The sequence below is a fragment of the Miscanthus floridulus genome, chromosome 9 (genome assembly GCF_019320115.1).
Source record: "Miscanthus floridulus cultivar M001 chromosome 9, ASM1932011v1, whole genome shotgun sequence".
NCBI classification, from domain to species: domain Eukaryota; kingdom Viridiplantae; phylum Streptophyta; class Magnoliopsida; order Poales; family Poaceae; genus Miscanthus; species Miscanthus floridulus.
In genome coordinates, this window is record NC_089588.1 from 107,012,275 (window position 1) to 107,038,531 (window position 26,257).

A 26,257-nucleotide genomic window follows, 5' to 3' on the forward strand; every position below is an offset into this window, starting at 1 on the left:
CCACAGGGCTCGAACATGCCGCCTCCATTCGCACAACGCCGTGTACCTAGCGCCTGTATCACCCTTATCGCCCCTTCAAACTATAAAAGGGAGGGACTAGGGCCATTTCTAGGATCAGGAGAAAAATGATTAGGCCTACACCCATGCAACGAAGTCACGCATGAACACACAGACGAACGCTCGAGCTTCCCCGCTGTCTGAGATCAACATCTCAAGCAACCCACGCCACTCCACGTAGAGACCTGGGACTAGCTCCCTCTCTCGCCCTGCTTGTAGCCCCCTACTACGAGCACTTCGGTGCAAGGAATACAAGATCGATCTCTCAGACTGGATGTAGGGTGCTCATTGCCCGAACTAGTATAAGCCTTGTGTCTCTTTGCATCACCATCCGGGACTGGAAACACGCAATACAAATTTACTAGTTGGTTGAGGGCCCGCCGGTCCGAAACACCGACACGACTGTTTCGTTTGGATGTTGCATATGTTTGCAATTTTTGTAAGTGTTTTTCAGGTGTTTTTTCAAGTGTTTTAGACGCATGTTTCAAATGTTTCATCCGTCTTATTTTGTATGTTGCAACTGTTGCATATGGACATTTCATAAATAGATCAGGTGTTGCACATGGGATGCATGTGGGAAGCGACTGGCGGCACAGGCGATGCCCGGGGGCAGCGCCAGCACACCACTGGCTCACTATCTTGCTGAGCAGATACCATATGACACTAGCGCCCCGGATCGGAGCATGTCGGTAATATATGTCATGTAGTTGGCTCCAAGTGCATAAGCCCTACTACATGGGATTGCTCCGGCCTCTAAAGCTTGTACTCCCATTTGTCGTAGTTGTGACATACGTATATACTAGAAAAAGTTAGGAAGGGGCCTTGGACTATAGACTTCAGATGTTCAGTTTCTGGCGAACTTGTGGGATTTCCTGCTGTGGGAGAACTGTCCAAAATCGGCTACACCGAAAAAGGGAAGTAGAAAATTCAATCCAACTTAAATTTCTTGCCTTTTCTACCAATTCCAAGTTCACCGTTAGTTGCCATTAAGTGGGACCAGAAAAGACTATTTTGCCGCAACATACTTTCTGATGTAAAATTCTTTGAGCTCGTCCTCTCGAGGCTCGACCACTATCCCAATTGAGAACCACGACATGGGCAAAGAGTGGTCCAGCAAAAATTGCATGACAAACTGCGCAAAACAGCTGCAAATTCTAGCAGCCTGAAAACAAGGGGAAAAAATGGGACACGAGCCCTAGCGATCGGTCCAGGCCTAGCGACTCAGCTGCGGCTCCTAGAGAAAACGACGGCAGCCGTCGCGAAGAATAGGAAATTTCCGAAATCTCGCATTTATCAAAATTTCGCTTACCACTCAAAAATTTTGGCATTTTGAAATCAGGCCCCCCAGGTTGCTGCTGAGATCCGGAGACCAGAAGTGGGCTGCTCTGCTGCTGTTCCCATCTTCCTGGTGGTTCTTGCCACCTCGTCTTGGTCTGATTGGATGGAATGGATTATGGAATAGCATGCCCTTCGCAGGAATCCACCTGCCTGCTCAGCTCACTATAAGGAGCTGTTCGGTTAATACGGAATGGACGCCAGGATTGATTTCAACCAGGAATGTTGTGTAAATTTATACTATATTTGACCTCCTGGAATGAATCCTGGGGGAACAAGGGTAAAACGAGCGAACCCTAAAGGTGCGTGGCTCTTTTCTGCCCGCTCTGTCCATGATCAGTTGTTCGCCTGCAACTGTGATTGCCAATTTTTGGAGAACTGGAAGCTACGTTTCTGTCATTTCATTTCCCAAACAATTGCCTATTTACACATGAACTCGTGGACTTGGTCTAAAAAAGTCAATGTTTGTTATCTGTTCCCCCTCCAGGATAGTATTTTTCAAAAAAAAAATGCAGCCAATGGTACTTATTGGCATCTAGATTGCGAATCCTCAAAGCTCAATCGACAGGTTAGGCGCACCTCCGCTAATGATTCATCTGGGCTGGGTTGGATTTTTTTTACAGACTGATACATATCTTTTTTTTGCGCCACTGTGATTAGTTTTTGGTTTACTTTCTAATGATCTGAATGAGATAGGGATCCTTAGTAGGATTTTTGTTCCAAGTAATCCTGTAGACGTAGTCAATTTTGAGAGACACTTGCTTGCTGACTTGTTTCCTGATAGTCTCATAAGTCATATTAATATAGAAGAAGCAAGTGATCGCTGATTGTAAATAATAGGACTTCTTGAATTGTTTTCTCTATGAAATAATGTAATATATATATTTGTCTTTAGTTTCTGAATATTTAAGTTTGCTTGCTTCTTCAGACTTCAATGTTTGTGAATGTCTTGTATGGTTATGTTACCGGTTACCACCATGGATGGCGATGGAGCTGACACGGGTGCTTGTGCACATCCACCGCATCCTTCGGCTAGTGCCAGAGGCAAGGGTATTGACTTGGAATAAAGCAGTCATGGATTCTGATGCTTTTAGCATAGTAATGGATGTTGCTATGTTTGACGAATAAAGCAGTCATGGATTCTGATCCTTTTAGCATAGTAATGGATGTTGCTATGTTTGACGACCACAACCCAATCATGGATTGGTTCAGCAACTCTAGGAGTGAGTTTGTGCCCACTCTTGATGAATATGTTGATAGAGAGACCGAATCTTCCAACCCTAGTAGATTTAATGAGACTTACTTTATGAATAAGATTATGTTGGAGGTAGCCCAACATATGCTGAGTCAAGGGACAGCAGCTCCAGTGATACTGGAGGTGAATGTGAAATTGCCTATCCTCTAGCCGTTTTCATTGTGGGTTGTTTTTCTTTCTGCTCACTACTTGGGCTAGTTTCTCTGTTTCTTAAATATAATCTTATTTTATCAAAGGTGGTTATGGTGCTCATGGCACTTTTGAAAGAGTTGAAGGAAATAGTGGTGGTGTAGAAACTAATGGCAGTGGTGAGCTATGATAATTTGACTTACATTGAAGGAAATAGTGGTGGTGTAGAAACTAATAACATCTTGTTTGCTAGAAATTGCAGTGATTTGGGCATGAAAGTACTATGGGATATGGGCTGATTTAGTGACATGATTTTGCCATTTTGGTGCTACTTGTTACATTTTGAATTGTGCATGGATTCTATGTAATGTTTGGCACTATGGTAGACTTCGTATTATCTAGGACAGGACTATTCTATTTCTATGTAATGTATAGACTATGGAGCGGTGGAGGTCCGATGCAAGGAGGAGTAGGGCATGAGTCTCTTCCACATGGCACTCAAGCACTGCCCTTCTGTCCAACCAGTCGTGAAGCCCTTTTGCGCAGCCAACCCACCACCTAGGTGCCCAGCCTGCCGAGTCGCTCCTCCGCCCAGGCGCCCTGCACATCGCTCCATCGCCTAGGCACCTGGCCCACCAAGTCGCCTCTCCACCACAAGTAGCAATCAAGATCGAAAGAGAATAATAGAGATAGGGTTGTGGGCCCTAAAGAGGGAGTAGATAGAATACATAATAGTTCAGAGGTAGTTTTGACTTTTCACTTGAACCATAACCTGTCATGTGAGCCCAAGGTCAACAAAAGTGGATGAAATTCTATTAAAGTGGCAAAAGGATAAGAAGTTAAAGGGATGGCAGATAGGGCACTCAAAAAAATTTAATGATAGATAGGGAACCAAGAAAATTTCTAGTGGCATATAACGAATCTTCTAAATAATAAGCAAGAGAACACGAGGATGGCACATCAATACTTATGATTGCTATGGAAGCCTACTCCTAAATATAAAGTCTCCAAAATATTGCTAACAACTAATAATCAATTGCCGGTAAATGTGATTTGTGCATACAAACCACAACTATTAGTGTGTCTTGGGCATGACTCATAAGGTATGATCGAAACGGTGAGCCATCATTTCTAGCAAATCTTGCATATATATTAAAATTATAAGCAAAGGTAACAAATGCATTTGTGAAGCTAAGAGTTTCAAAACATGCCTCTTCGATGATGGGGGAGCAAGTATAGCATGGCGCTCATGATGTTTGAGGCTTGTACATACAAGCCAAAAACACACAATGTACTTGACACAGCAGAAAGAACTGTATATATATCTGTCCATTCATGACCAGATCAGCAAATAGAGAAGGCTTACATTTGAGGACATGATGTCCATTGCAATTAACCTGATACCATGATTGAAATCATCTTAGTGAGATGTGTTTCTCAATAGCAACATCACATACGAATGAGTGAGATGTTGGTGAAAGATGAAATGACAGCGACCCATAAGGAGCAGTCAGTTATTAGTCAGAGTTGAAATGCTAGACGCATTGTATGTATAGTATAGGGTGTGTGTTTCCACTTATCTCGCAGTGGTGGTGACATGAACCGACAAATCCCACCAAACATTGTAACAATTAGTTATGTACTTTGCCATGAAATCTGTTATGCAGTGCTGAAATTTCTGGAGAAACCATGCTGACATTTCTGTTATATATATGTTGAAATTTCTGTTATGCTACTAGAATCAAGTCTGAAGGGCTGTTCAAAAGGTGTTTGCTTTTTTTTTGAACGGAGGTGTCTGCTTTTTAAAAAAAACTGAGGTGTCTGCTGTTAGAATAAGGTCTGAAGGTGTAGCACCCGGTTTGAAGAACAAAACTAGATACGCATCATATGTGAGCCCAGGAAGTCAAATCTCACATATAGCTATAAATTAGGGTAATATCAATAGACAATTCTCAATATATAGCATACTTAGTATAGAGAATATAACCTTAGATAGCAAACAACAGAAAGACAACTCCGATCTTCGGTGAAGACTCCAATTCCACAGCGACAATTGACTGGTTGATCAGAAGCCTAATTCCTCCAAACTCCGGGCGCACCAGGGTTCGAACCGAACGTGATCGGCTCCGTGCATAGGACGCCGGCCGAGTAGGAGCCATCGGCGTAGGCGACGCAGTACCTACAGGGTGAACTAGCGGTGCAGTTGCTGCCCCAGCCAGGCCAACACGTGGCACTGGCGCATGGCACGGGGGAGAAGCTTGACTAGTCGGCGGTGTCGTAGACAGGCGTGTCCTGCGGGAAGCAGTGCTTGCACGGCTTGCACTGCGTCCAGGTGATGATGCTCCCAGTGTTGGCAAGGGCGACGAACGGCACCGGCAGTGTCCCGATGGCGAGCTCCATGAGGTATTCGGCTTGGCTGGAGCGGAGCCTCACTACTACAAAAAAACATTTCTAGGGCGGCTGGTAAGCCTTTGTAGGGGCGGTTAGGCCAGCCGCCCCTACCGGACCGTCTTTACAAATCATGCATTTGTAGGGGCGGTTCCTAGGCCGCCCCTATAAATCGATTTGTTGGGGCGGCTGGTGTTTCCAGCCGTCCCTACAAATTGATTTGTAGGGGCGACTCGTATTACCAGTCACCCCTACAAATCGATTTGTAGGGGTGGCTGTAGTACAAGCCGCCCCTACAAATACCTGTTTGTAGGGGCGGTTCAATCTAGAACCGCCCCTACAGTATGTTTTCCCGCAAAAAAAAATTCAAATTTACAATTCAAAATCACGTTGCCGAACATCCTGCAACCAACGTTCCGAACCGCGTTCGTGTTGCCGAACGCTCCGCAACCAACGTTCCGAACCACATTCGCGTTGTCGAACGCCCCACGACCAGCGTTTGCATTGCCGAACGCCCCGTGACCAACGTTCCGAACCGTGTTCGCGTTGCCGAATGCCCCGCGACCGCGACTACAAGCACAAGAGTATTATATGAACTACAATTACAAGTCCAATTCACAAGAATATATACAATCCATCATTAAATATACAAATTCCATACACATTGTACCTAAGTTAGACTCTCGGTCATCGTAGGCGCCTCTGACGTGTACAATCTGGTCCAATATGAAGTTGCAAAGGTCGCCGATGAGCTCTAAGAGTTGGTCATCCTTGTATGGGTCTCTTTTCATTCCTTTCTCTTCTCTCCACTACAAGAGAACAAGTTTCGGTTTAGTATTTCATACCATGTACGAAGTTTTTATACTACGGGTGAAGAGGTTCAAACTTACCCTTAAGGGGTGTCTCCTGTAGGCACCGGTGTTACTCATCATAGAACATATATAGTATCCACAATGTACACTCCTAGGCTTCTGCTTGGGGCACTGTGTGTTTTACATATGAAAATGTTAAGTAATGCTTTTGACAGCCACGCATTAGAGTACTGAAGAAGTAAGTTACACTTACCGCACATAGTGTTTTTATAGCCAGCTTTTCCTTCCTTGCTGGATCATGCCTTCCGTGATGATTAGTGACATAGAACCTAAATGCCCTATTCGAATTATTTTAGCAAATACAACTTGTTAGAATCCAAAAGTGAACATTACAAGTACATATACAAACATATAAGCTAATGAGGATTATCGATATGTATATGTCTTGAGAATCGATATGAAGTCTTTGTATGTCACCAGGTCCCTATCTATTGAATCAAAGACCCATGCCATGCTCCTCCCGACATCGACGGCTATACAAATCCAGTGGTTGCTGTATGGATTTAATCATAGAACTAGATAAGCTCTTTTGCATTGAATAAAATATATCGAACAAAGCTTTAAGTATAGAGTTGAACTTACTTGAAGTTGTATGATAGCCATATAGTAGAGTGTTGTTGGAGATTTTTGAAAGCCAGGGCAATGTATGCCGCAACCTTAAGGGACTCTTCCCTTAGTTTTGCCGTACGGATGCGCTCTTTCTCCCGAAGAGTCTTTGCAGCAGCTAGCTCTTTGACATCCAGTGTCCACCATTTAGGGTAATTAAAATTTGTTTGGGCTATAGCTTGAGGGTCTAGATACCCGGCTTTCACACTTGGCATTTGTTTGACAATGTGCACTTGCATTCTACAAATCACGGCGTGGGTTAGTTACAACAAAATTCAAAGATTACATTCATATCATATTGGGAGGACAAGGACTTACAGGCACCATGTGCGAATTAGATTCATCTCCATTTCTCCCATGTGAAAGCATGTGTGCATGTCATTGAAGTCAAAGACAATTTTCCCGGCTGGGCTTCCAAATGTGCCGGTGGGGAAGCATGCTTGTATGAGATCTATGCTCATTGGGAGAACACGCAAGTACCAATCATGGAACCTTCTCATTCCAAGTGGTAGGCGTTGGATGTCCTAGTTTGGTAGGAAGGGCTTGCTCTTTCATATGTTTTTGGGCAATCCTTTGACCATTCGATGGCATCAACATTTGCATACTGCTTTGCAATTTGGTGGAGTTTGCTAGTGATGGCCTCCTCAGAACCCCGTGATGGGACTTTTTAACTTGGTTCTCAGGCTTGAACTGGTCATGGGAAAACCACTTGGACACCGATGAGACGTCTTTGATTGGAACATAAACTAGCCTTATGGTGATTGGATGCTTCTTTCGAAGTTCCCATTCAGGCACGTCCTCATCTTCTTGTGCATCACCTTCTTCAGGAGGCACTCATTGTTCATGTATCGGCTATGCTTGTTGAGAAGACTGTGGTATCTCATGATGCACTTGCTCGGTACGAGCTGGAGAAGGTTGTGGCATCTCTTTAGGCACATGCTCGCTCAGAGGCGGGGAAGAATGTGGCATCTCAGGAATGTGGTGGTCACGAGACGGTGAAAATATCTCCCTGACCTCAACAACTCGCTCCAAATTTGGGAGAGGGGGAGGCGGCGAAGAAGCAGTCAATATAATGTCCCATTTGTGCCAGAGGATGAACTACCCCATAACGTCTCTGAGTAACACCAGCCCCTTGGGAGTTGCGTAGTCTATCCTCCACTGCATGAACTCGGGCTTCACTGTATGCACCTCGACCCTAGTGTAGTCCGGCGGTATCTTATTATTATGGTGTAAGCCACCGGGAGAATGTGCCACACCCATTGCCACCTCCCTCACAGTGTTCTACCGGCCGCTGAGAAACACCAAGGTGCAACTAGTTGGTTCCCGTATGCTATCGACAGGGGTTGTGGCTGCAGTGGAACCTTGGCTACTAGGAACTTTCAGAGGGCCGCCAACTAATGCCAGTTGTCCCGGCGGCGTCACTAATATTAGTGGCTCCATAGACAGTCCTTGCTCCTCCAGCGCCTTCGCAACTAGAGCCTTCACTTGGAGCTCAAGACTACTCTCCCGGTCTCTGCCATGTTTCTTGTACATGTGACTGTCCTCTTCGAATCTTTGCTTCCATGTCATCCTTTTCCCTAGCCCCCTGGTGCGGCCTGTGTGCTCCTTGTTTCCCAAGCCAAGGCTAAGCTCGTCCCTCTCTCTAGAAGGATTGAATGAGCCCTTCTCCTTGTCTTCAGCATATTTCAGTATCCTTGATACTGCCTCTTGGGTCTCTAGCTTATCAAAACTTAAGATACCTATACCGCCGGATGATTCTGTACTTCCTCGCATATATCCACTTCCTTTGAGCGTACTCTTCAAATTCATATCACATACGATATTCCCAGCAAGGCTGCGGCCTCTTCGTCCATCTTCCTAAACTGCTCTTCCTTGGCATAGTAGCCACCAGGACCTAGATGATGGTTGGGTATTGTTCCCTCTTCACCCAGCTCTGTGTTATAGGCACTGAGCTCCAATGCCTCCGGTGAAGTCTTTTGAGCCATGAGCTCCTCCCATTGACTAGGAGTTATTTTGCCAAACTCGTTGAAGGGAGTTAACCCCTTTTGGATATACTTCATGTTGTGCTTGACCACCAACGTCAGAATGACTCTCCCATCATCCTGAAAGCATTTTTTTTACCAGTTCGTGCTTACCCTCTGGAAATCTAAAATTGAGCTTCAGCTGCCAATCCCATAGTGCATTCTTTGTGTTCTCTGTACCTCTTTCCAGTTAGGGATTGTTGGGTTCAATTTATCTCTTACTAGGGCCCCCGATTGCATTACAGAATCGTCCACTTAATTCCTTCAGCTCAAGGATCTCCCCTGCTGGCCTAACCTCCGTTATCACATAGCATGCCTTATCTAGATATAGATTTCCTTTTCTATCCCCTCGTTTCCTCTTAGGCTTGGTAGTTGTGGATGTGTCTTGAGGTTGTGGAGCAGAGGCATCACGATCTGTCTCTGTGGCTGTTGCCTCTGCTCTCCTTTCCTGTACTCCATCTTGTCCAGCGAGATGTCATGGACGTCGACGTCATCTTTTCCAAGTTTCAGGAGGGACCTGTATATATGACAGGTCAAAGTGTTAGCAGAGGTAACACAGCCAAAGCTTTAGCAAAATTTACAAACTAAGGCTTTTTCCCTACCTCCTCGTTCAGGTCAAAATCCTTGTCCAAATCTTCCTCCGTTGGCCTCCTTCTGGCTTCACATGGGAAAGGATCCTCGGGACTTACATATCCCTCTTCTGAGTCCTCATCATCATCATCATCATCATCATCAACTTCTTCGCCTTCAGCACTCTCTCCTACTCTTCCTTCTGCTCCCCCCTTCCTCCTCATCACACTGCTCCTGAGTAAGCATCACTTCTAGATCCTTTTGTAACTTGTTATTAAACTACTCCTGAGTAAGCTGGTCCTCTAGTGCTTGCTCCTCATCGGTTGGGTGCTCATCATGCTCGGGGCATTGGGCTACACTATCTGGTGTCTGCGACATTATTTCGCGCTTTGTTCTAATAGATGCAAGAAAGTGTGCTTTAGGTACGTGAGATGGTATAAGAAATCAAAAAGGTTTATAAACCAAAGTAGTCCTATAAAACAACAATATATCAAAAAAACAAGTAGTAGCAGTGGTAGATGCCTCAGAAACATGTCAATCATCATCTGATCTTGAACTTGGAGCATCAAGGCATCATAATAGAGAGGAGAGGAGAAGGTAATGTAGGGGCGGCTGCTAATGATGCCAAGTTCCTCAAAAGTTCTTGATCATCAGCTCATATTCCATATAATGTATGGACTTGGACAATTTCATCATCGGCAAAACAAAGGAGAGGAGAGGAGAGGGGAGATTTGGCAAAAAAACCAACAGCTGCTTAGCAAACATTGAGCAGCGGCTGATGGCAAAAGATAGGACAACAAGTCCTGGGCGAGTCCTGGGAGATTTGGCAAAAAAAGCAACAGCAGCCAATAGTTAGTAGCTAGAAGTAGCAAGTAGTAGTAGTAAGTAGAAAGTAGTAGAGTAGAGTAAGTGTAGCAGTAGAGTGGAAGTAGTAGAGTAAGAGCAACAGTCACTTAGGAGTAGCAAATAGTAAGAGGAGTAGTAGTAGGAGTAGTAAGAGTAGGAGTAGTAGGAGTAGGAGGAGGAGGAGTAGGAGTAGGAGTAGGAGGAGGAGGAGGAGAAGTAGGAGTAGTGGTGGTGGTGGTAGTAGTAGTAGTAGTAGTAATAGTAGTAGTAGTAGTAGTAGTAGTAGTAGTAGTAGTAGTAGTAGTAGTAGTAGTAGTAGTAGCAGCAGCAGCAGCAGCAGCCACTATGCACTAGCAGTATATAAGCAAAAAAAACAAAGAAGGGGTGGTAGTAGTAGAGTAAGAGCAGTAGCCACTTAGGAGTAGCAAGTAGTAGTAGTGAGTAGAAAGTAGTAGAGTAGAGTAAGTTTAGCAGTAGGGTGTTTAGTAGTAGAGTAAGAGCAGCGGCCACTTAGGAGTAGTAGTAGGAGCATCACTGAAAGAAGAGCAGCAGTAGGAGTAGCAAGTACAGGGAGGAGGAGTAATAGGAGTAGTAAGAGGAGGAGTAGTAGGAGTAGTAAGAGGAGGAGTAGGAGGAGGAGGAGTAGTAGGAGTAGTGGTAGGAGGAGTAGTAGTAGTAGTAGTAGCAGCAGCAGCCACTACACATCAGCAGTATATAAGCAAAAAAAACAGAGAAGGAGTAGTAGTAGGAGCAGGAGGAGTACTAGTAGGAGTAGTGGTAGGAGTAGTAGGAGTAGTAGTAGTTAAGTAGTAGTAGTAGTAGTAGTAACAGCCACTACACACTAGCATTATATAAGCAAAAAAAATAGCAGCACCAGCTTGCCAAAACAAATAGAGCAGCTGCTGCTGCCAAACATAGAGGAGAGGATAAGAAACACTAGCATTATATAAGAAAATTTGCAACAATAGCCAATAGTTAGTAGCTAGAAGTAGCTAGTAGTAGTAAGTAGAAAGTAGTAGATTAGAGTAAGTGTAGCAGTAGAGTGGAAGTAGTAGAGTAAGAGCAGCAGCCACTTAGGAGTAGCAAGTAGTAAGAGGAGTAGTAGGAGTAGTAAGAGGAGTAGGAGTAGGAGTAGTAAGAGGAGGAGTAGGAGGAGGAGGAGGAGGAGGAGTAAGAGTAGTGGTAGGAGGAGGAGTTGCAGTAGTAGTAGTAGTAGTAGTAGTAGTAGTAGTAGTAGTAGTAGTAGCAGCAGTAGCCACTACACACCAGCAGTATATAGGCAAAAAAATAGAGAAGGAGTGGTAGTAGTAGAGTAAGAGCAGCAGCCACTTAGGAGTAGCAAGTAGTAGTAGTAAGTAGAAAGTAGTAGAGTAGAGTAAGTGTAGCAGTAGAGTGGTAGTAGTAGAGTAAGAGTAGCAGCCACTTAGGAGTGGCAAGTAGTCAGAGGAGTAGTAGGAGTAGTAAGAGGAGGAGTAATAGGAGTAGTAAGAGGAGTAGTAGTAGGAGGAGGAGTAGTAGGAGTAGTGGTAGGAGTAGTAGTAGTAGTAGTAGTAGTAGTAGTAGTAGTAGTAGTAGTAGTAGTAGTAGTAGTAGTAGTAGTAGTAGTAGTAGTAGCAGCAGCAGCAGCAGCAGCAGCAGCCACTACACACCAACAGTATATAAGGAAAAAAACAGAGAAAGAGTAGTAGTAGCAGCAGGAGGAGTACTTGTAGGAGTAGTGGTAGGAGTAGTAGTAGTAGTAGTTAAGTAGTAGTAGTAGCAACAGCCACTACACACTAGCATTATATAAGCAAAAAAACAGCAGCACCAGCTTGCCAAAACAAATAGAGCAGCTGCTACTTTCCAAAACAAATAGAGCAGCACCAGCTTGCCAAAACAAATAGAGCAGCTGCTGCTGCCAAACATAGAGGAGAGGATAAGAAACACTAGCATTATATAAGAAAATTTGCAACAGCAGCCAATAGTTAGTAGCTAGAAGTAGCAAGTAGTAGTAGTAAGTAGAAAGTAGTAGATTAGAGTAAGTGTAGCAGTAGAGTGGAAGTAGTAGAGTAAGAGTAGCAACCACTTAGGAGTAGCAAGTAGTAAGAGGAGTAGTAGGAGTAGTAAGAGGAGTAGTAGGAGTAGTAAGAGGAGTAGGAGGAGGAGTAGTAGTAGTAGGAGTAGTGGTAGGAGGAGGAGGAGGAGTTGTAGTAGTAGTAGTAGTAGTAGCAACAGCAGCCACTACACACCAGCAGTATATAGGCAAAAAATAGAGAAGGAGTGGTAGTAGTAGAGTAAGAGCAGCAGCCACTTAGGTGTAGCAAGTAGTAAGAGTAGTAGGAGAAGTAACAGGAGGAGTAGTAGGAGTATTAGTAGGAGGAGTAGTAGGAGTAGTGGTAGGAGGAGGAGTAGTAGTAGAAGTAGTAGTAGTAGTAGCAGCAACCAATACACACCAGCAGTATATAAGCAAAAAACAGAGAAGGAGTAGTAGTAGGAGCAGGAGTACTTGTAGGAGTAGTGGTAGGAGTAGTAGTAGTAGTAGTAGTAGTAGTAGTAGTAGTAGTAGTTAAGTAGTAGTAGTAGCAACAGCCATTAAACACTAGCATTATATAAGCAAAAATACAGCAGCACCAGCTTGCCAAAACAAATAGAGCAATTGCTGCTTGCCAAAACAAATAGAGCAGCTCTAGCTTGCCAAAAAAAATAGAGCAGCTGCTGCTGCCAAACATAGAGGAGAGGATAAGAAACACTAGCATTATATAAGAAAATTTGCAACAGCAGCCAACAGTTAGTAGCTAGAAGTAGCAAGTAGTATTAGTAAGTAGAAAGTAGTAGATTAGAGTAAGTGTAGCAGTAGAGTGGAAGTAGTAGAGTAAGTGCAGCAACCACTTAGGAGTAGCAAGTAGTAAGAGGAGTAGTAGGAGTAGTAAGAGGAGGAGTAGTAGGAGTAGTAAGAGGAGTAGTAGGAGGAGGAAGAGTAGTAGGAGTAGTGGTAGGAGGAGGAGTTGTAGTAGTAGTAGTAGTAGTAGTAGCAGCAGCAGCAGACACTACACACCAGCAGTATATAAGCAAAAAAACAGAGGAGTGGTAGTAGTAGAGTAAGAGCAGCAGCCACTTAGGAGTAGCAAGTAGTAGTAGTAAGTAGAAAGTAGTAGAGTAGAGTAAGTGTAGCAGTAGAGTGGTAGTAGTAGAGTAAGAGCAGCAACCACTTAGGAGTAGCAAGTAGTAAGAGGAGTAGTTGGAGTAGTAAGAGGAGTAGTAGGAGTAGTAAGAGGAGTAGTAGTAGTTGGAGTAGTAGTAGGAGTAGTGGTAGGAGGAGTAGTAGTAGTAGTAGCAGCAGCAGCCACTACAAACCAACAGTATATAAGCAAAAAAAACAGAGAAGGAGTAGTAGTAGGAGTTGTAGTAGTAGTAGTTACGTAGTAGTAGTAGCAACAACCACTACACACTAGCATTATATAAGCAAAAAAAACAGCAGCACTAGCTTGCCAAAACAAATAGAGCAGCTGCTGCTTGCTAAAACAAATAGAGCAGCACCAGCTTGCCAAATCAAATAGAGCAATTGCTGCTGCCAAACATAGCGGAGAGGATAAGAAACACTAGCATTATATAAGAAAATTTGCAACAGCAACCAATAGTTAGTAGCTAGAAGTAGCAAGTAGTAGTAGTAAGTAGAAAGTAGTAGATTAGAGTAAGTGTAGCAGTAGAGTGGTTCCTTGATCTATGATGGCTGCAATTTCCTATGAAAATTATTCTCTTGCAATTTATATGTTAACTTTTCTGTTAATAAAAGCAAACACTGTATGTGTTTCTTACAATTGGTGGAATATTCAAACCGAGTGTTGTTGCGTTAAAACTTAAAATTTGACCGGTGCCAATTACAAATCATAGATGTTTTATATGAGATAACATAGACATTAATGAAAATTTCCACTTTTTCAAATATTAGATTCTGACTGATTTTTTCTAAGAATTAAATGCCATAATGTCCAAAGTAGTGTGCATCTTAGAAACTATAGTTATCCTTGGTGTTATTGTGGGATCAGTGTCTTTTCAGATCTTGAGTAGTTTTTCTATAAACTCTTAGAACATAAAAGAGCAGCATTTGGCTGGACATGTGAGAGGGCAAGGCAGTGTGAGTGATCCTATTTTTATGTGCATTGTGCTGCTTTGTTAGCTGGTAACATCCATCCACAAGGGAAAAGTCTTATTGAGGTTTGAGAAACTAGGAGGACCAATATTTGGTAAATGGACAAGCTCTTGAGGACTTCTTTGCGTGGTAGTGCAAGTTCTCCCATGATTGTAGTCAAAACTAGTGTTCTAGCATCAGCAATAAGTCCACTCATGGCACAGCCTATGTGCTCATCATTTCCCATGACTTTTTCCACACTGCTTGGTGGAGCTGCTATATCCTCTGATTGTAACAATTCAATGATTAACAATTTAGACATGAAACAGAATATACCCTGAAAACCATAGGCTAAGTGGAGCTGCTATATCATATAGCCCAAATTTGGGGAAATTCATAGGAAATTGCAGCCATCATAGATCAAGGAACCATATCAATTTGGGGAAATAAGGAGAGAACGAAGGGACATATGTACAAAACCTAAGCAGCTAGGGTTACCCAAATGAAATCCATGAACTATACAGGTAATGGACCCCTTGATCTAGAATGCAGCTAGGGTTTGGGGCATCACAGGCATGGCTAGGGTTACCCATGAGCACGCGGAGCATCATGGAGGAGGAGACTTGAGATGGCTAGGTTATAGGCCACGCACCTGGATCCTCCTGCCGTCGTCGCCCCAATGTCGGGATCTCACCGTTGCCGTTGCTCGGTCTAGGATCCTACTGCGCTCGAATCCAGCCATCCGTGCTCAGATCCAACTGCCCGCGCTCGGATCCCGCAGCTAGCGCCACCCATGAGAAGGGATTAGAGATATTAGAGAGAATGAACAGATGGGGAAGATTACAAGTACCTAGGTCTAAAGGTGGAGAACTGGAGGTGCGCGGACGCCGGTGGAGGTGCGCGGAGGCCGCTCGCTGTTGGAAACCCTATGGCGGGGAGGAGCAGGCACGCGGGTGCGGGAAGGGGGCGCGGGCCAGCGTCGGGACAGGTCCGGTCGGGAGGCAGCGTCGGCGGGGCAGCCTAACGGCGTCGGAGGAAGAAGACAGCGCCCAACAGGTTGACTCCCGTGCACCCTTGTATTTATACTTGAGACTATTTGTAGGGGCGGTTCCTGATCCAGCCGCCCCTATTTGTAGGGGCGGTTCCTGATCCAGCCGCCCCTAAAAATTCATTTGTATGGGCGGTTCCTGATCCAACCGCCCCAACAAATATTTTCTATTTTTATAAATTATAAATTCTATATTTTTTATATCATAAAAACACAAAGTAATATAAAAAAATTGTGTATATGCACAAATATAATATTTTGTATTATTCTATATATGAATAAATATATATATATAAACAACTGTAGTCAAAACAATATAGAAAACAAAAAAACAAAAATTAAAAATTTGAATTTTAAAACTTCGACTACAATTTTATGACATTAAATGAAGTAAAATTAAAATGTTGTAAACATAAAAGTTGTATAACTCATCAACATGTACAACTTTTATTTTGGTCATCTTGTCATGTGACTTTGTTTGAATGATTCAAATTTTGAAATTCAAATAATTTCAACTTTAAACAATATTTTGAAAGAGTAAATGATTTTAGATGAAAAACTCATGAATACCAAAGTTGTAGAACTCATCAATATGTACAACTTTTATTTTGATCATATTTTCATTTGACAAAATTTGAACAGTTGAAATTTTGAATTTCAATAAATGGCAACTTCAAATGAGATTTTGAAACCTTAAATGATTTCAACAATAAAAGTCGTGAACATAAAAGTTGTTGAACTCATCACTACCTACAACTTTTATTTTGGTCACTTCTTCATGTGACAAAGTATTAGTAAACATTGTTCATAAATTCATGTATGACTCATAGTTTCATGAACTATACGAGAAACATGTTGATTTGTGAACAATGTTTACTATCACTTTGTCAGATGAAGAAATGATCAAAATAAAAGTTGTAGAACTTGATGAGTTATACAACTTTGGTATTCGTCACTTTTTCAGCTGAAATCATTTAATGGTTGAAAATCTCGTTTGAACTTGTCATTTTTTTAAATTTGAAAATTTAAAGTGCTCAAACTTTGTCAAATGAAAAGAATGCCCAAATCAATACACTAACTTGATAGGGCAAGATTTTAGAAAATTTTAGGGAAAAAATCATCTTACAAACACGCATGCAAAAATATGTAGTCTTACACACGTACAAAAATATGTAGTCTTACACACGTACATAAATATATAGTCTCACACGCATGCATAAATGAAGTCTTACAAACACACACTTACACAAACACTCCATGTTCAACAACTAGCTAGCCCGCTGTAACGACTTTCCCCTTGACACCTTTCCATTCCCATGGCATTATGCCTTTGGGGAGGTTCTTTTCCACAACACTGATCTTCTTAGGAAAGTCTGTGAATAGCGGCATCTCATCATAGTTATTGTAAGCTTCAACATCATCCACGCCATCAACTCCAATAATGTGCTGTTTCCTGGAGGCAACCACGTGCTTTGTCTTCTTCTTCGGGGGGAGGTTACTTTGTGGGTCAGACATATAGAAAACTTGTGCGACACGTGAAGCGAGCACCTAAGGGTCATCTTGGTAGCCTAGATTCTTGAGGTCTAGGACTCTCAATCCGATCTTGTTTAGTTGGTGTTGTTTGATCCAACGGCATCGAAACAGGGCCACCGTTATATCCCTTCCATAGTCAAGTTCCCATATCTCTTCAATGATGCCAAAGTATTGGATCTTTCACCCCAATCCATCAAGAGCCTCTATTCGAACACCGCTGTTTTGGTTCACATATTAACTATCCTTTGCGTGGGTATAGTACATATACCCATTGATGTCATAAGCATTCCAAGATGTCACTTGTCTCGATGCCCCCTCCGCCAACCTACTGATGGTAATAGAGTCTATGGTTTCTCCAGGCAGTATGTTTTGGTCCTTCAACCATGTAGTTAGTCGTTGCTTGTGTTGTTTCATGACCCAATCATCCGAACGGCCATTTCTCTCCGCCATAATGATATCCAAGTGTTCATCAATGTACGGTTGCATCAGTTGTGTACTCTACAAGACACTGTAATGCGCCTGACTCACCTCTTTGTAATCATGGTCGGATGAACACTTTTCTACCACTGGTGCCCTTCCCAGCCAGCCTACCCTTGTGACGAGAATCAGGTTTACCAATCGCTTTCTGTACTTTTAGGTACTCTTGACAACACTCGATGACTTCTTCAGTACCGTAACCCTCTATCATGGAGCCCTCTAGGTATGCTTGATTATGCACGTATCGACTTAGAACCGACATGAACCGCTCGTAGGACCACATTTCATGCAAGTAGCAAGGTCCCAGCGCCTGTATCTGATGAACCATGTGAATCAATGAGATGTGGCATTATATCAAAAAAAGCTAGGAGGTAAACACATCTCTAGTTGGTTTTGTGTCTCCACCACAAATTCATGTAGGTCACTCAGCTCTTGCTTGCCAATCATCTTCTGTGAGATCTTCGAAAAGAAGTAGCACATGTGGGTGATGGCCATTTTCAAGAACTCTGGCTTTATAGCCCTGATTGCAATAGGTAGAAACACTGTCAGCATCACATGGCAATCGTGAGCCTTACAGTGTGTTATTGACAAGTCCTTCATCGACACTAGCTTCTTCACATTTGCTGAAAACCCAGTCGGGACTTTCGATCCCCCTCAGGAAAGTGCATATAGCTCTCTTCTCGTCTAGTGTTAGGTTGAAGCACGTCCACGGCAGAGTGTATTTTCCATTAGCCTCAGGTACCGGATGAAGCTGTGGCATCACGTTTAGCTGCACCATGTCTTTCCGTGCTTTTAGACAATCCTTTGACTTGCCTGTGTCCATCAAGGTAGCAATGAGACTCTCAAAGACATTCTTCTACACGTGCATAGCATCAATGGCATGGGGGACCTCCAAGTCTGGCCAATAAGGCAGATACTGAAAGAAGATCGATTGTTTCTTGAAAGGTACGCCTTCGACAGGAGGTGTGCTTCTATCTCTGTTTGTCCCATCCGGATTCTTCTTTCCATAGACTGACGCGTATGTTTTTCACCATTCTGTACGCATGTTCTCCTGTATGACGTCTCTCCGGAGGGGGTTCAATCTCTGAGGCGTTGTCATAAAATCTAAAGAACAATTTATTGTGGTACTTGTGACTTGTCTTTAAGAAGCGTCGGTTCCTTAGGTAAACTATCTTCTTGGATGCATCCAGGTACACCCATGTAGTACCATCCAAGCAAACCAAGCATCACGTCTTTCCTTTGATCTGTCTAGACAAAGCAAACAGCGCGGGATAATCATTGGTAGTAACAAATATTATTGCTCTACATATGAAGTCCTCCTTTCGGAACGCATCATACATCTGCTCCCCATGCCTCCATAGCCTCTCTATTTCTTGCATCAAAGGCTCGAGGAACACGTCTATATCAATGCCTGGTTGTTTAGGGCCAGAAATAAGAATAGTGAGGAGAAGGTACTTTCTCTTCTGACACAACCATGTTGGGATGTTGTACATGGTCAAGATCACTGGCCATGTGCTGTGGTCGCTCATCCTCTCATTGAAGGGATTCATTCCATCGGTGCTCAAGCCAAATCAGTACATTCCTTGGGTCATCGCTGAATTCTTTGTGCTTCTCATCAAACCTTTGCCACTGACTACAATCAGCCGGGTGTGCAATCTTATCATCATCCACCTTGCGCTCATCATCCCACCATGTCATGAGTGCGGCTTCTTAGGGTTTAGGAAGATACGTCTCAAGCGGTCGGTCACTGGCAGGTACCACATTACCAAGGCAGGAATTCTTCTCTGCTTTGCATCGTTGCCTAATGGAGTGTCCTCTAGGGGCTGAGATTCTTGTACCACCTTTTTTGTACCCTTCTTATTCCTCTTTTTCCCTGTGGAGGGTTCGTCCCCACCGTAAAGGTCATTGTTCTTGTACCGGCTGGCCCCACACCGGGGACATTTATCTAGTGACTTGAACGTTTCGCCACGAAAAAAGTATACAGTGGTTGGGGCATGCATGGATTTTTTCAACCCCCATTGTCAATGGACTTATGACCTTCTTCGCTTGGTATGTGTTGGCGGGAACTGAGTTTGGTTGTGGCAGCACCCATGACAGGAGATGCAATAGATCATTGAAACTACAGTCTGACCAGCCGTACTTAGCCTTCAGGATGAGCAGCTCAAGCACAAAACGTAGCAATGTCCAATGTGTCGGACAACCCTTTTCAACACCATACACAGTCTCCTTCGATGCTTTTGTCACCCTTTCCAAATTTTCTAGACCTTTCGGGCTATTTAGTAAAATCTCTGGTCCAAGGGCTCGAATCATGTCCTCCAAATTCGTCTTCATCCCCGACACGTGCTCTACCATCATTATTAGCACCACCTTCGTCGTTACCATCCCAACCACCAGCATCACCACCTTGTTCATTGCCAAACTCAAAATCCATTCGTGCATCAAGCTCTGCTGAATATTGGGACAGGGATTCTATGGTTTCGTCGTCGTATTCCTCCTCATCCTCGTCGTTAACAATAACCGTTTCACCATGATGAATCCACACTGTGTAGTCCTCAACAAATCCTCGCATAATCAAATAGTGATCTGATGATAGTCACATCTATCCATGCCATACGGTTCTTGCAATCTTTACAGGGGCAAATAATTGTATCCTTATTCTCTTTCAATGTCGTTGCATGCTTCTTTGCGGCTTCAATAAATTTATCCACCTCTTCACGGAAACCTGCCTTGAACCTTAACGAACCATACATCCAAGAGTTCCTGTACTCCATCTTTTACAACAACAACAAAACAAACATTAAAGGACTACTTATTCAGATATATATAAAAATGAATCAAATTAATAATTACTTGAGAATAATTGTATATACTTCAGATATATATGAATATAAATCTAATATAATTACATGAAGCATACAAACACACCATGGTAGAGGAAAATTAATTAATGGCCCATTTATCCATAAATAATTAAAATACATATTTATTGATTACAATAAACAATTTCAAAGACAACAATTAGCAACAATTATACTTTACCCAATATCTTTCATACAAACCCTAGTCCAATTTCATCAAACATAAATTTACAAAAACAAAATTAATAAAAAAACCAAACCCTAGATCTAGATCCACATGCACATGAAACATCCATAAAACTAACTAATTGTTCACTAAAATCAAGAAACATGGACCAAATAAGGGTATGATCTTGTTCCCCTCCCTAATTTACCCTAGTACATTTAAAACTTGGGTCTAATTTGCTTCATAAGTAGCTCAAGCACCATAGAAGAGAGAGAAAAATAAAACTCTAATTACTCACTAACCAACCATTAAAACTTCAAAAAAAGTGTGGGAATAGCATTTTCTTACCTTCTACAACCTCTCCACCAAAGGATTTGAGACCAAAACCTTCCCCCCTTATTAGAGCAATTTTTGGGAGATGCCCAAGGCCTCCCCACCTTTCTTTCATGGGTTGGAGTTAGTGACCCGAGGAGGAAGGAGGTGCTGTAGCTGTATTATATGTGGGTCATTTGTAGGGGCGGCTGGTGATTGAGCCGCCCCTACAAATCGGAGCTATATATACGGGGGCATTTGTAGGGGTGGCTCAATCACCAGCCGCCCCTACAAATAGCAACTCCAGGGGCGGCTGGTGATTGAGCCGCCCCTACAAATCAGACCTTATTTGTAGGGGCGGCTCGTATCACCAGCTGCCCCTGCTGTTCCATTTGTAGGGGCGGCTGGTGTCTGGGCACCCGAGCACGTCATTGTAGGGCCGGCTCCATCACTAGCCGCCCCTACAAAAAATTCGAACCGTTGCTAAAAATCGTTTTTTACGTAGTGCCTAGCGGGACCAGCGTCCGAGCTCGTTTTGGAATAACCCGATGCCATCATGGACGCTCCATGGCGGCTTCTGTGTGCCGCTCCACTCATGAGCTCTGCCTTAGTGAAGCCGCCATGGGAGTCAATGTGGGTGAGCATGGAGCGGTAACCGGACGGTGGTGCCGCCGCTGAACAGCATAGTGAGGCTAGTATTAAGAGTAATGTTGGGACTTGCATTGCACCCTTGGATTCGAGCGTGAGAACTGATAACCGATGCATAGCTTGAGTAAATTTCTAAGAACTGCATGCTGGGACAGAAGTGTTATGTGTTCAAACTTGCAAAACTATTTATAGTTGAAGATCTAGCGTCTAAATTACTTTCATATCTTCTACATGGAAGACTCCGCACCTTTTGGCAACAATGGCATGAACACAGAACAAATGACAACTGTAGGTACTACATGTAGATTGTCATCAGCTTCTTATCGAAAGCGGCGTGCACAATATTTTGCTCTACCAAACAGATTCTGTTATATGCATCGATCTTGAGCATATATATACAGACATAGGTATGGTCATCAGGACAAATAACTTGTCGTCATCATTCTGTTTAGGTATTGGAAGCGAATTAATGAGCATAGAGACAGTCTGACAATGACAAGATAACACAGATTAAATGACAGCAGTAACAACTGGATCCTGAAAAACTTGTCGAATGCGATGGCACAAAATATTTAGAAATCTAATCAGACACATCACTTTATCAATCTTGAGCATATAGACATAGATGTCGTCATCAGGAGCGGAGAAACCTATGTAATGTAATTGGTTCTAAGTGCCCAACCCCTACTACTTGCTGTTGTTGTAAGATATACAGGAAACAGTCTGGACGAAGACTAAACGAACTGTTCAGGAAGCTGCCTTGTTTTGAATTCTCCCTCTGATGTGTTATCACAGACGTATCTTTGCATAGCCCAAATTACATAGAACATACATTGGTTGTTGACCACTACCTGTCTTAGGGTATACATGCCCATAGAGCAACACCAAGAGCCCGTATCTTAGGGCCAGGCTACCACTACCACCGCCAAACCCGCATCCATCAACAACACCAGGCTCCGTCCTAGTCCTCCACTACCACGCATCCACAAGCTGTCGTTCCCCACGTTCGATGGCAAGGAGGATCCATTCCGTGGCTTAACCGCTGCAAGCAATTCTTCAGAGGCCAAAAGACCCCCCAAAATGAGCAAGTCTGGTATGCCTCTTTTGATCTAACATGTGGCGCTCAGCAATGGTACATGCGCCTCACGTAGCACAGGACAATCACCGGCTGGGCCTACTTCACTCGCTGCGTCAACGAGTGCTTCGGTTTACCTACACGATGCAATCCGCTAGGGGAGCTAGCATCCCTGTGGAAGACCAGCACTGATGACGACTACACAGCTTCCTGGCACATGTGGCTATTGGCATTTTTAGCGCAATCATTAGGATTGGTGTTTCCTAGCAATGGCACCAGAAACACCGTGACGATATTTCTGAACACATGCAGAAATACTCTGCAAGCGCATGGATATATTATTGTAGCATTTCACCCGGAAGTATTCGGGTATCGTTCATTTATATTTTCCAAATGAAGGCTTAGTGTAAAAGTCTCTAAAAAGGATATAGACAAGATAACATGACTACATAGTAGACCAAAGTCCATAACAGGGGTAATTCCAGATAGATATTGGATAGTGTGACACACACACTCAAGTCAATCTCAAAGACAAAGATAAAAGAAAGACTAAAGAATAAAAGAATATTTTAACCTGGAGCAGGCTTATCATGTATAGCTATGCTAAGATTAGCATATCATACAAATACATGAATATCTAAGGATAGTGATCCTAAGTTAAGATAGTCTTGGTCACTATAAACTTACTTCGAGCACCGGCTTACAATTGGTCTGCCAGGCGATACCGGCCTCTAGCTCTACGCCGTATCCGAACGTGTGGGATTACGAAGGACGGACGGGGCTATCACCTCCTACCGCCTACCCCTCAACCGGAGGATACGAGGCAAACGAAGGTAACTTCTAACATAGACACCACGTCTACGCTATTGGTTACTACTCTAGCAGTGGCTTGAAAGTTTTGTCTTTATAAGGAGTCCTCTTACTAGAGCATCCACCACGGGGACGGACGATGAACCGCAAGAATATAACAACAAAAACTAATCCTATAGTAGAACCTACTACCTCAATTTAGGTCTTGGTCTAAACATGTATGTATGAAAGATTAAGCATAAAGTTCCATATTCCAAATGGATAACATAAAAACTTTGCTCTAATTTCATAACATAGCTATATTGATAAAATGAGAACAAGAACATAAGGGAGCTCTTCATATTATTCATACCAAAATTTGACCCTAGAGGTTCAAGCTCTCCAATGAAGCTTGCCTTGTTCCAAACACTACTAAAAATAGTAAAAAATACAAGTGTGGAGGGAAGGAGGCTCTTGTGTGGTGTGTGTCCTTTGAATGTGAGCACTATCCCTCCTTTTATACTAGTTTGTGGTCGGTTTGGCCGAAGTAAAATAGGAAACTACTCAAAACCGACCCTAGGCATCATCAATGCATCGCCTGACGAAGATGGGACCAAGAGGCAGTGGTGGGGGTGCGGGTGCACCCCTGGAGCGGCCACACTAGGGCTGCCCCCCCTCGCTACCGTCTTCGTGCTATGGGCTGCTGGCTGGGTCTGGATCATCCCCATGTCAGTGCTCGCCCTGGATTTGCACGTTGGATGGGCCCTCTTCTCGTTCTTTGGTGTATGATCTGTATTGTGCTTTGTCTAATGGCGTATTTTGATTATAATTCCCTTGAATTCATGTATGTGACCTGCAAAACAGTAATCCTGAAATACAAGTGGAACTATGTCAATAGTAAAGGTATGTGCGTAAAAACATGTAGTTTCCTCCTTTTGGATCATAGTTGGCGGTTGGATTTTGTCAATAAGAACCGCCAACAAAATCCCCCAAGCTTACCCTTTGCTCGTCCTTGAGCAAAAGCTAAGACGTTGGTTGTTGATCATGAGTTGCTACTATCAGAGTAAACTTCACAATGAGGGAGGCAAAGTGGAGCTACAATTGTTACTGTGGCCATTGTTTGTGTGCAGTCAAATTGTTGGACCATCAGTGCTACTACTATGGCCACCGCCTGAGCAAGTGTATCTTTGGAGCAGCAATGTTGAGGTTCGACAACCAAAGCCATGGCATGGGACAAGCTACTGTCAAGCCAAAGTGCAATTGATATCTCCATGGCTGCCGCCAGAAAAGACAGTGACCTCATTTACTGTATTCAGAACTTAGCAAAGATGAGATACTACTGTCACATCTCTGTCATACGAGGGGTTATGCTAATAGGAGATTGTTTAATGTTGGAGGCGCCTGCATGTATTCACAATTTGTGGAATGTATATCTACTTGGTTATTATCTGGATGTATCACAAGGGTAGGAGCCTGCATATTTCTTGATAGTTCCCTATATATCAATCTGAGAAGGCTGTGGTTTCCAGATTATTTTCTGTCAGATCGAGAGAAGCAAAAGCTATGTGTAAGAGCAAGCCAATGGGTTATATATGACATGAAGAGATTATTATATATTGTAGAGGATGGGAAATGGTGTGAGCAAGTATCACTGATTGATGGAATGCTGCTCGGAGTGACAGCATGGTTTGCTCTCAGCTTGCATGTAGAAACAATAGTGTATATGTGGAATTGGATGCTACTGAATGTGCTGAACAAGTGCACCATTCACAACTCTAGTCTGCATTGGTTTCACTTCCAATTGTGGCTTGCGCCATATGCAGCACTTGGGAACAAGAATCACCAAAATCATCTTGCTGAGGTTACAAAATGCAAGTTGGTGTTTCAGATAGATGTGCAGTTCCCTAAAATTCAGATCATTGCCCAGTATCAGCATGGCTTACTGATGAGCAAGGATGACTGGCCAGATATCCAAGTGCTTTGGGATCCAGGTGGTCACCATCTCAATATTGTTTCGTTTTCGACATCAGTTTGGGTTTGGGATCCTGGAGATTTGGAACACATCTGCTTGCTATTTCTGAGACGGCTTTGGGACAAGCCGTGTTACAAGGAGGGAAGCACGTCACATATACCGGTCTGGAATGATGTCAGATTGACACTAAACACCAATGACTTGCAAGTGCCATGGGATCCTGGCGGTTTTGAGTTTGTTTTGGATATCTCTACCATGGCTTGGGGACAAGCCGTGTTTCAAGGAGGGAAGTATGTCAGCGACCTCATGGGCTGGCCGGGCCGGCTAGCAGGCTGGAGAAGCGAGTGGGCTCTAGCACCAGACTTGGCCTGGCCCAAGAAGGAAGCCACACGGCAGCACAAACAAATACAGAAGCAGGTCAAGTGGAGGAGTCGTCGAAGAATAGACCAGGAACCCGGCGGCGAGCTCACGCTCGAGGCGAGTCTCTGACTTGATTTATCTTTCTTCTTCCTTCCTTCCTCCCTCTCCCAGTACCTCAAAGTTGTATCCAGAACCTTCTAGAAGCTACTAGCTACTTTGATTATTGCTGTAATTTCGATTTGTGAGAGAATCCGATTTGGGTTTCTGACAGCCTCCTGCAAGCGAATGTCTTCTCCGAGTGAAGACCACATGCAAATTATCTTGCACAAGTTCCAAGCTTGACGATCCGTCGATCAACTTTTCGTGAAGACGGACCTCTAAGGTGGATGACCCCATGTAGGAAAATGACGAGAGTCACCGATGTCGCCCACCTGAAAATACGAGGCCAGGTTTTCACGTGGACATCTGTGCGTAGGAGAGCTTTGCAGTGCCATCATAACACCTCTAAGAAGGAAAACAACACCCGAAGGAATTGCCACTGTCGAGTCTGGTAGGAAGTAGGAACAACATCAAGGCTTTCGCTAGCACCTCCACAGCAGCCCACCACGTATCCACGCATAGAAACAGTCGACTACCAGAGTGTTGCACCTTGTCCATAACTCCCGCCGAAGCCATCACGTGACACTTATGCATCACCAATGAGCAGATCACCACCACCAAGCATATCTGAGCTTTTCCTCAAAAAAAGCATATCTGAGCTCAGGAACTTTGGATCAGACTACCCCATGATTGGCTCCACCTCCATCTGACACAGATGGCTGGGCAAGGCGGT

General features: G+C 43.5%; 1 pseudogene; it reads right to left on the reverse strand.

The window, feature by feature from the left end:
- Positions 1 to 4,849: 4,849 nt before the first annotated feature.
- LOC136480514 (aspartic proteinase nepenthesin-1-like) lies at positions 4,850 to 21,346 on the reverse strand (annotated as a pseudogene).
- Positions 21,347 to 26,257: the final 4,911 nt, after the last annotated feature.